Below are 10,315 nucleotides of genomic sequence, written 5' to 3'. Positions count from 1 at the left end.
TGTTTTTTTTTTCTTCTACTGTCTCGAATCCTTGTATCATTTGAAGTGAGAATGGCTGTGGTTCTAAAAATAACTTTCTGGACACCAACATCCCGCCCGTACGCATACACAATAAACTCAATCATTCTTAAAACATATAATACATAAGTTATGTGAAAATAAGATGCGTAATGAGTGCCACTGAGGCAACTCTTCATTAGTTCATAATGTGTAAACAACTTAACAAATATAGGTCAAAGTACGGCCTTCAACACGGAGCCTTGGCTAACAGAAAACTATTCAGGACCTCAAAATGACAAGTGTAAAACAATTCAAACAGGAAAACCAACGGTCTTATCTATATAAAAAACGAGACACACTAGTCTTATGACAAATGAAAAATAAGTATTTTTCAATTTTCTACAACAACTCTCTATTGTTATAACGTTTCTCTAGATTAATAATTAAATTAAATTAACGTTTCTTTTTTTTATGGTCTTTAGTTATTAAAACAAATTTATATTTTGTCATTCAATGACTTATATAGGTTTTTGACAAATACTAAATTTGCTTACATTCATACGTTTAAAAAAAACAAGCGCTGTAACGTTATCTTGGACTGTAACAGTAACAAATCAAATAATTTCACAGTTAACGAAAGAGGATTTATTTAAAGGTTTTGTCATAGCTTTCGAGGGTTTTACCTAAGCCTTTGGTCTAAAAATTTTAAAATAAGAAAGCGGTAAGGGTCTTATCAAAGCGTTCTTTTACCACCAAAACTGACTGTTTTTGATCACCGTAAAATCATTTAGTGAAAAATTTCAATTCAAATAACCTAGACGAATATTTAAATCAAATAAAATACAAAATCAAATTTAAAAAATATAAATGTGTTGGTTTTTTTTTTTTTTTTGTTGGTTGGTGGGGGGAGTTGTGGTTGAACTACTACTCTATCTATATACATCATAGGTATATACGTTTGTAAAACCTACTAAGAATATTCACAAATGTTCATTATGAAATTTCCATTTGCCGATTGAATTTTTCATCTGTGAATCTGTGCAACCAAATAATTTTTCTATTAATATATGGTTCATTCGCAATACCATGCATTTACCTTTTATAGTGTACCTAATGACACTTCTGGTTTTAATTTAAATTTATATTTCTAAATCAAAGTTTTAAGTTAAAAAAAAAATGTAATAATTGTCAGTTTTGAATTTTTTTCGGTTTTAATCATCATTAATCAAATTAATATCAAACGTAGTTTTTGATGATTCCGATGCGCATGTGTAGACTAACTAAGAGATACAAACACGAGGATTTATTTCTATGTTTAATTTAGGGCATTAAAAGAATTGTCTTGATCATATACACATGTACGATCAAGTTTTCCCAATGATCTTTTTTTTTTCACGCCCAGTGGAACATATCACAAGCATACGAAGGACGATAATATTTCAATAAAAAGGTTAGTTTTACAAAGTGTGTTGGACGTTATGAAGAGATGGAAGTGTAGACTGCCACGGGAAAAAAACAACTATATATTTGAAAAAAGGAAAAAATGTTTATCATGTTTTTTGAGATAAGTCACTTATGGACCCTTCAAGAAGTGTTTGCTAGTGTTATATAACTTCTAGGGTGAACGACACTGTCCAAACGTGATGCATTGGATTAAACGTCATAATTACAACTGGACATCGCTGCAATATATGCATCCACACAGTTAAAAGGACGCCTTCATTGGCATGGATTTCCCAGACGGATGCGGGAAATCCAGACGAACCAAATTGAATGTTTAAAGCCACAATCAATCATTCAATCGAAACTTGAAATGGACAAAATTTCTTAGTTAGAATTGATAGAAATAAAAGTATAAATTTCTCACAATGTCCAGACAAAGTATAACTAAACTGTAATACAAAAAAAATATGCTAGTTTGTAAAAGACTTGAAGACTAACCTACCTCACAAACCCCTTCTTACTCAGATCCTCATATTTATAAATTATAAATGTATTTATTACCGTAAAATATCTTTTGATAGTTCTATTTTTTTCTCTATTTTATCCGCAATACAAGAAATAAAGTATACATCATTATGTACAACTATACAACTGACAAACAAATATATGTAACGACACTATGTTTTCCTTCTTGTCTTATGTTTGTTAGGTCAAGTATTCACGTTTTTATGAAGGAACATAACAGAGAAACACAACATATTATGTTGAGATGCATTTTTCGTAAGTGCATTAAATAAATAATACAAAAAATATCACTGTGACGATTCTGTTTTTCTTCCAGAGGAAAATTTTATGTCAGGTAAATAACCCCATCGTAAATATGAAGTAGGTATACAATGAGAAAACGCCTATATCTGTTAGTTCGATGACCCCTATAGAAATCTATAAATACATAGAATATTTTAAAAAATATTTGCTTCCGCTTCTGGTCCAAGACCACAGTTATTCCGTAGTGCATTTCTTTCAGACAGTTAATGAAAATTAAAAAAAATCCCAACTTCGCTTTCCCAATAAAATTTATACAGTGTTTTGTACTACTTTTTGGACAAGTTATATATTAATAGAAAACTATATCGGCTCTAACTAAAAATATGGACAATTTTATGCTAAGGGGTCTTGAAATCTTTTGACAGCTTCCGAAGTGCTAATTTTCAACCTTTTCACAGCTGGACCAAATCACTACTTAACTTTAAAATTCATGATTTTTTGACAGTTTCATTTCATCCCGCTACTTGCTATTTGAGGCATAAAACAATGAGAAATACATTTGGAAGGGGTATACAAAAAAATTGGCAAGTACCTGCTCTCCTCATGTCTGCCTCTAATCTTGAGTTACAGAAAAAAATTGACAATGAAGGTCGGTAGAAGACAAAAGATTTACCTAATGTGGTATGTTCTATAAAGCAACATCTAAGCAGAGTATATATCCTAGTTGAACGATATGTCCGGGCTTGTATTACTTATCTTGATTTCTTTGATATCTAGGGTTGCTTCTCACAAGGAAGCTATTAAACCAAGAGTTCGAAGTGGTAAAGTTGAAAATTATCCCTTCATAAATTATGAAACGTTGTCAGTTTATTTTCTAGCAGTGAGTTTGGTTTATTTCGCCTCTCTTTTAGCGTGACTGTTATGAAATCTGCACTATACATTTCGTGCGTGCCAAGCGCTTTCTCGATATATTCACCTGAAACACTCAAACCTAAATCGAATACGTGAGGAACTGTAGGACTAAACATTCAGCAACTTAGCCTGAATCCGACCATTCTATTTAAAAGACATTCAAGAAATACCCACCATGAGCACTGTATAGTATATAACAGACGTTTTAGGAAATTTAAAATTTCTGGTGTGTTTTATATAATTTAAAAGAAAAATATACAAAGCGGTTTAATAAACAAAATATTTTCAGTGCTGAAAGGTAAATTAGGAATATTGCACGTATGAAAACAAACATTTCGTTTCCCATGTTTATTGATGGTTGGATAAATCATTTAAAGAACTGAACTGATAATATTTATATTTTTTTTAACTTATAACAGTTTTTTGGTGATAATTCATCAAAATTTACAAGTTTTAAAGGTTTCTCATTTTTTATTGATATTTGTAAAAGTATAATCAAAACCAAAATATGTTATATATTTTAGGCCTTTTGAATGTCTGTGTGTGTACCGGATGGATATCAGGGAGCGATCATTTGAAATATCAGGGGTAGGATGCTTTTAAAAATGAATATCAATTTATCTTGCCAAAGACAAGATAGAATTGAAAAAAATGAAAACAATACGTTTAATAATTTCATGCGTTCGAATCGCTTTTCTGGATTCACCTTCTGAAGAGTCTTTAACACAAGACGCAGGAACATTTATATACCGTAGAAAAATAAATTAAAACTTCAAAATGAGTATGCGTAATAATGGATGAAAATGAGTTATTCAAAAAAAAAAAACTCTCCCGAATATAAAATGGTCCGTCGTTCCCGTATTTCAAAACCACGTGTCATGTGTACGGAAAAATCTATATTTTAAAATGTTGAAACCACAATTAATATTAATGGTTGTTATTCTAATTATTTACCCATAAAATGTGCGTAATACAAATTTTGATATGAATCATATACCGATCCATCAATTTTTCTTGGTAACTAAGAAAGTACAAAATTGTGTTCTCAATCTATTTCTAACCATGTCTCATTGACAGGTTTACTCCATGTTAACTATTTGAATATACATAAACAATAAATGTTGATCTTGTTAAGTGTTATGATGAATGATTATATATCCAAAGGTGTAATATATATCACAGTAACCTGAACTCTGCTGTAAAAAATATATCAGACAAGACTTTGTTTTTGGTATTATAAATTCAACACACATTCTTTCTTCCGTCGTCTTCCCGATCAATCACTTCAAACCAAAGAAAGACAACCTCATTCTCGCATTAAAGAGATTTTTTCTATATGCACGAGGTGATATGCACGCTCGTTTTATTCAAATCACGCTCATTGAATACGCCTGACTGCATGTCATACGATGAATCTTGCACTTGTACTTTTGTGCTAACAAGTTTAAAGTAATGCGGGACGCGAAAAATTATTAAACTTGTGCTTTAAAAAATTGAAAGTATGCCGGTAATAAAATCTTTATTAAACTTGTGCTTTAAAAAATTGAAAGTATGCCGGTAATAAAATCTTTATTTTAAAAAAAATTGAGTAGGAGTCATCTGAATTATTTGTTGTCCAAAATTATTTAAAGGTTGACTGACTGATGACTACTGATTCGAGCATTTGAATGATTATAGAGAAGATCCGTGGTGTAGTGGTGAGTGCACCGGACTACTAACACAAAGGTTCCTGGTTCGATTCCCGTCTGGGATGAAAATTTCAGCGACTGAATATTAAACTCTCCCTTGAAACCATTTGCGAGTATGGTCTTGAAGAAACAATAATAGTCCGACGGGAAGGGGACGATAAATGGCTGACCCGTGTTAAGAGAGAGCCATATCTCTTGCACGTTAAAGACATCCATGTAAATTTCGATTAATATAAGTTACAAAACTTGTTTCCCAATCCACTATAAATAAATATGTTTAAACTAAACTAATGGTTTTACACTAGTAATTGTTTCGGCCCTTTATAGTTTGATGTTCGGTGCGAGCCATAGCTCCGTGTTGAAGACCGTACTTTGACCTATAATGGTTTACTTTTACAAATTGTGACTAAGATGGAGAGTTGTCTCATTGGCAGTCAACGTTACTTCAACGTGTTCAGGAAATAGATATCAATTACAGAGATAGAGCTTGTCTACATCGAATATATTTGATGGACCATTTTTTTCCTCTGTTTTGTTTGCATGCAAGTATTTCTTTCATGACATTTTTTATCCCACACACCAGAAAAATGCAGACAAAGATAATCGGGTGATTACATGCAAGTAGTTTTCAAGACAATGTATTCCGTATCATGCTTCATGGGAAATGCAGAAATTTAGTGTCAATACACGAACATTACTTCTCTTATGCCGCGATAACTATTCACAAGTGTGATGAAAACTAGTATAAAGACTTGTACGACTTCGCCTCCAGCAGAGGAATAAACAAAAAATTCAAGTATATTACATTTTTTTTTTTTTTTTTCAGTACACTTAGGGATTGACCGTTTAACTTCAAAACGGGGTTAAGGTTTTTTTCATAAAAAATATATACACATGTATTGTAGTCAATTAAACAGTCGACAAAATAATGTTCTGATTCCTGATTTTCCGAATACCGGATATCATAGTGCTTATTTCGAAAAACAATATTTGGGGGATATCGTTAAACAAAATTATTCTTAAAAAACTCTGAAAAAAACATACCCATCTTTTGAAGCTAAAAGGTCAGTCCGTAAATGTATTTTTGTTTACATGTGTAACAGGAGGGTCGGGTGTCTATACGTCACCGTTCCCTCGTGAGTACTAATGTGAACCCAGAATCGCTAACAAAATCCAACACAAACAAACTTCGACCGTAACCATTATAAATGTACTTTTATTTCATTCTCTAACCAAAAATGCGGTAAACGACGGATGCCTTTAATATTGGTCTCAATGGCAAATATATACCACAAACTTCTGTGTTAGCAATTCAGGTTTCTCGTTCGTTTCTCTGGGAGATTGTGTTATAGTAAGACTCGAGATTTATTAAGTTCAGATACTTTATATAGAAATAACATAAATCAACTTGTAACAATTACCAAGTAAAAACAATATAATTGAATCAAAAAGGCAAAAGTAAACTATAAACAGTTTTCTTCAATTTAACTTCAATAAATCGGTACTTTGTTTACAACAAAAATAAACTTATTTCTTTCTTTAAATTGAATTTATATAATAAGAAGTGTAGCTATCTAAATAATAACTGTTGAAATATCGGAACACCCTTTTTACGAAAAGTCAAGTGCACCGCGACACGTGGATAGATAGGGCTTATCTATTTATAAATTAACATCGCAAAGTTACTAAATAAATCTAGAATCAGAAGAACACACTGCGGTGAACGATTGAAAAGCTCTACCAAATAAAATTCTACATTTTTATTTTAATCTTAACCAGTCTACTTAGATGGGGGACAATATTTAATCAAAATTTAGTCACAGACAAAATATCGGCTATATATAGAGAGAGGAGAGAGAAGTAGACCTTACTCAAGTCACTGGTCAAGAGACAAACTAAACTATATATAGAAAGAGGAGAGAGAAGTAGACCATACTCAAGTCACTGGCCAAGAGACAATAGAAAGAGGCGAGAGAAGTAGACCATACTTAAGTCACTGGCCTAGAGACAAACTAACAAATAGAACTTTTTAACGACCTAGACTGGCTATACAGCCCTTGCACGTTCGGGGACAAACTAAACTTCGAAACGGCCGCTTTTATACCACCGTTGACCAATGAAATTAATTATTCAAATTTATTTTCTTTAACCCCATATTAGCCAATGAAAACTGCGGTAGCATACATCATTCGGAATCAGTGCCAATATGGATGAAATAATAACATTTGAAGATTTCCAAAAAGAGATATCGGAACTATCTATCTAAAATTTCAAATAACATCCAAAAATATGTAAGACAAAGTTAAACTAGATGGTAGGTGACAACGTCTCTCCCTCTTATGTGAACACGAACTATACAATTTAAATGATATACGAAAAACCGGCAAAAGTTATTTTTATTAAAAAATGGCAATTTCAAAACATTTAAATGGCAATTATTTGAATATCAAAAATAAAATTATTCAAAAACTATTACAAAAATATCAAATTATAAAATAAACATGTATAAAACGCAAAATCAAACAAAGTTCACAATAAGTCCATATAACAATATCACAGTCGCAGGTACGTACTACAATACGATACACCACAGTCACTTGCATTCTGGGAACCATCCAGGCTTGGCCTTCAGTTGTAATCTTGGTCCCAATCCTGGTACATCGAATATGTTAGCCACTTTGTCTCTGGGCACAGTCATGGCACCTTCCAAATTCGGAAAATCCTTCTTATGCTCAGCGGCATACCTTTCACGTTTGCGTCGTGCCGCTTCCCGTGCTTCAACATATACTCGAGTTTTGCCTGTCGTGGCAAAACATCTTCTGGATCCCGGTAGTTCATGTTAAGAAGCTGCTCAGGTTGAACCTTACACAGTATAGCATTGGTGTTTTCGACAGTCAGATGATGGAAAACCTTAGATGACGGGTTAATTCACACCTTCTGCCGAACCTAGACTGGCAAATCGAACACTGGTATATTAATACAAAAGGGAGGTGTTTTGCCTTCCAGTGCTTGATGCAGATGGAAAGTGATGAATATATAGGGGTTTCACACCCCTCTACTTCACATCTCATCCCCTCTGTGGCCAGTAATCTCTTTTCTTTATATTGAAGTTAACTGCATTTGATTGTGCTTGTGCCATTTTGAAAAAACTGAAAATATATAACTGATAAATAAAAAAAAATTAAAGATTTACATTCATTTAACATGTCTTAATAAATTTATCTATTTAATTAATTAGTCCAATTCCGCTAAATATGAATATTAGTGTGGACAATGCTGAAATTATAGACGTTTCGTTTATATTTCAATAAGGACAGGAACTATATATACAGTCCGCGAAAAGTTAAGCACCACCCTATGTTTAACACCTATGACATTTTTCAACACATTTGAATCTTAAACAAATCTCAAAAGTGAACTAAAAAGTGGTATACTCTTGTTAAGGTATGAATCGTAAACAAAATTAGTGTCAAGTTTTATAATATTTTTTTGAAAGTTTTGACTCTCAAAATTTATGATTGAATACTGTCAAAATCACAGTGTTAAGGCAAGAATAAAGTTTCACTTTGACAAAATAATTTTATTGTTTAACAACATTTAATTTGCACACAAATATCATAGCACAAAGTAAAAGGCATCTGGTAATGTAAACATGGAATTTTGCATCAATATGATATGTATCCCCCCCCCCCCCCACCCCCCAGCTTCAACTAAAGTTCTCTTTACGGTGTATTATACTCTGGAAAAGTTGTCTGGAATTTGCTTTTGGAAATCTCTGCCATTTGAATACTATTGCTGTGCTCACCGCATCGAGATTTTGACGAAAAGCTACGTTCCGGCGGTTACGATTTCGTCCAATTCTATCCCGCACATGCTCAATTAGGTTCATATCCGGAGACATAACCGGCCAACAGATACTGCCAATGAACTCTTGCTGCTTATCAACTGTAACAATTCTAGCTCTGTATGGTCTAGCATTATCGTCCATGGACAGAGGACGATCAGCAAGTGGATGGCCATTGAAATGTGGTACAACGATGCCACGAAGCACCAAGTCTGTAAATTTAACCATTCATGTTCCCTCCCAAGACATGAATAACAAGTTTACAATTCAACGAAAAACATCCCCACGCCGTTATATCACCTGCACCAAACCAAAAGCATGAGTTCTTTCGTTGTGGGCTGTGTTGCGTTCTCACCAAACGCACATACGGATCGTAAAAGAATCGACTCTAGTCAGACCAACGAATTTTCCACCAATTTCTGATGTTCCAAAGAGGATGGTCTGAAGCCCCTTGTATACGAATTTGTCGATGCCTTAGTAACAGACGTGGACGTCGTACAACTCTACTTGTTCGCAGATCAGCGTTATGGAGCCTACGGATAACATTTCGAACACTTATCCTTCCACCCTGGGGGCCATTGCAGTCGAAACTGAGTTGCAGGAGTAAGTGCATGAGCCCTAGCGCTGCGAATTAACAATCTGTCACTACGAATTGACGTTTTACCTGGTTTTTCAGATCGAGGTCTGTAATTTACACTTCCTGGTTGATACACAATAATGTTTATTGTAATCATTTACAAACAAAAGATACGACTAAGCAATACTTTTATAAAAATTATAACGTAATATATATAGTTGTCCTTAACATTTGGCGGACAAAAATAAATCAAAGCTAATCAAATTGGGTAAATTGCAATAGCAACGGGTGCTTGCAAGCGAACAAATAAACAAGACCACCCATTTATGCTCCGACGAAAATATAGGATTCAAAGTTATATCTAATAAAAATCAACTGCTACACAATTAAATAACTTTGACGGACTAACAGATGGTTTTAACATAAATTAACATGCATTATCATTTAAAAGAAAATCACTTAAATCGAATATTTTAATAAAAGATTAGTGTGCACTCTATTTGATGATCAGTTTATTACAGTTTAAATTCTAAATACACATCTCCTTTCGAAAATTTGATATAGCTGTGGTTGAACAACTGCATGGTGTTTTCATCTGCGGTGAGGATATTTTCTGATCTTCAGGTTTCATTAATAGCTTAACATCTGCCGTAGTCTCAAGTACGTCAGAAATCCTCTTTACTTGAACTTCGGGTTTTTTGTACATTCTGACTCTGTCGCTTTTTTACTAGCTGCTCGTCTGAATTGTCACGGAAGAGCATTGTTGTGGTATTAACCTGAAAGAAGGGTGGACACATTTTAAGATGTGGGGTATCTCAGATTTAAATTAATACTGGGTAAATTTTTTTCTATATGGAAATAATTAAAACCCAACAACATCTTTTCATACCTCAAAGTCTTTGACAAGTTTTCACACCAACAAAAGTCTTTAAGAAAAGCGTATTTTGCAAGTACTGTGATTCATCATAGCCTTAAGTAAACAAAACAAAATTGTAACATAGAAAAAGTAAAATCACAAAAATTCTGAACTTAGAGGAAAATCAATTTGGAAAGTCTATAATCACATGGCAAAATCAAATAACA

Source organism: Mytilus galloprovincialis, chromosome 6 (genome assembly GCF_965363235.1).
Source record: "Mytilus galloprovincialis chromosome 6, xbMytGall1.hap1.1, whole genome shotgun sequence".
Taxonomy (NCBI): domain Eukaryota; kingdom Metazoa; phylum Mollusca; class Bivalvia; order Mytilida; family Mytilidae; genus Mytilus; species Mytilus galloprovincialis.
This window is presented reverse-complemented; position numbering follows the sequence as displayed.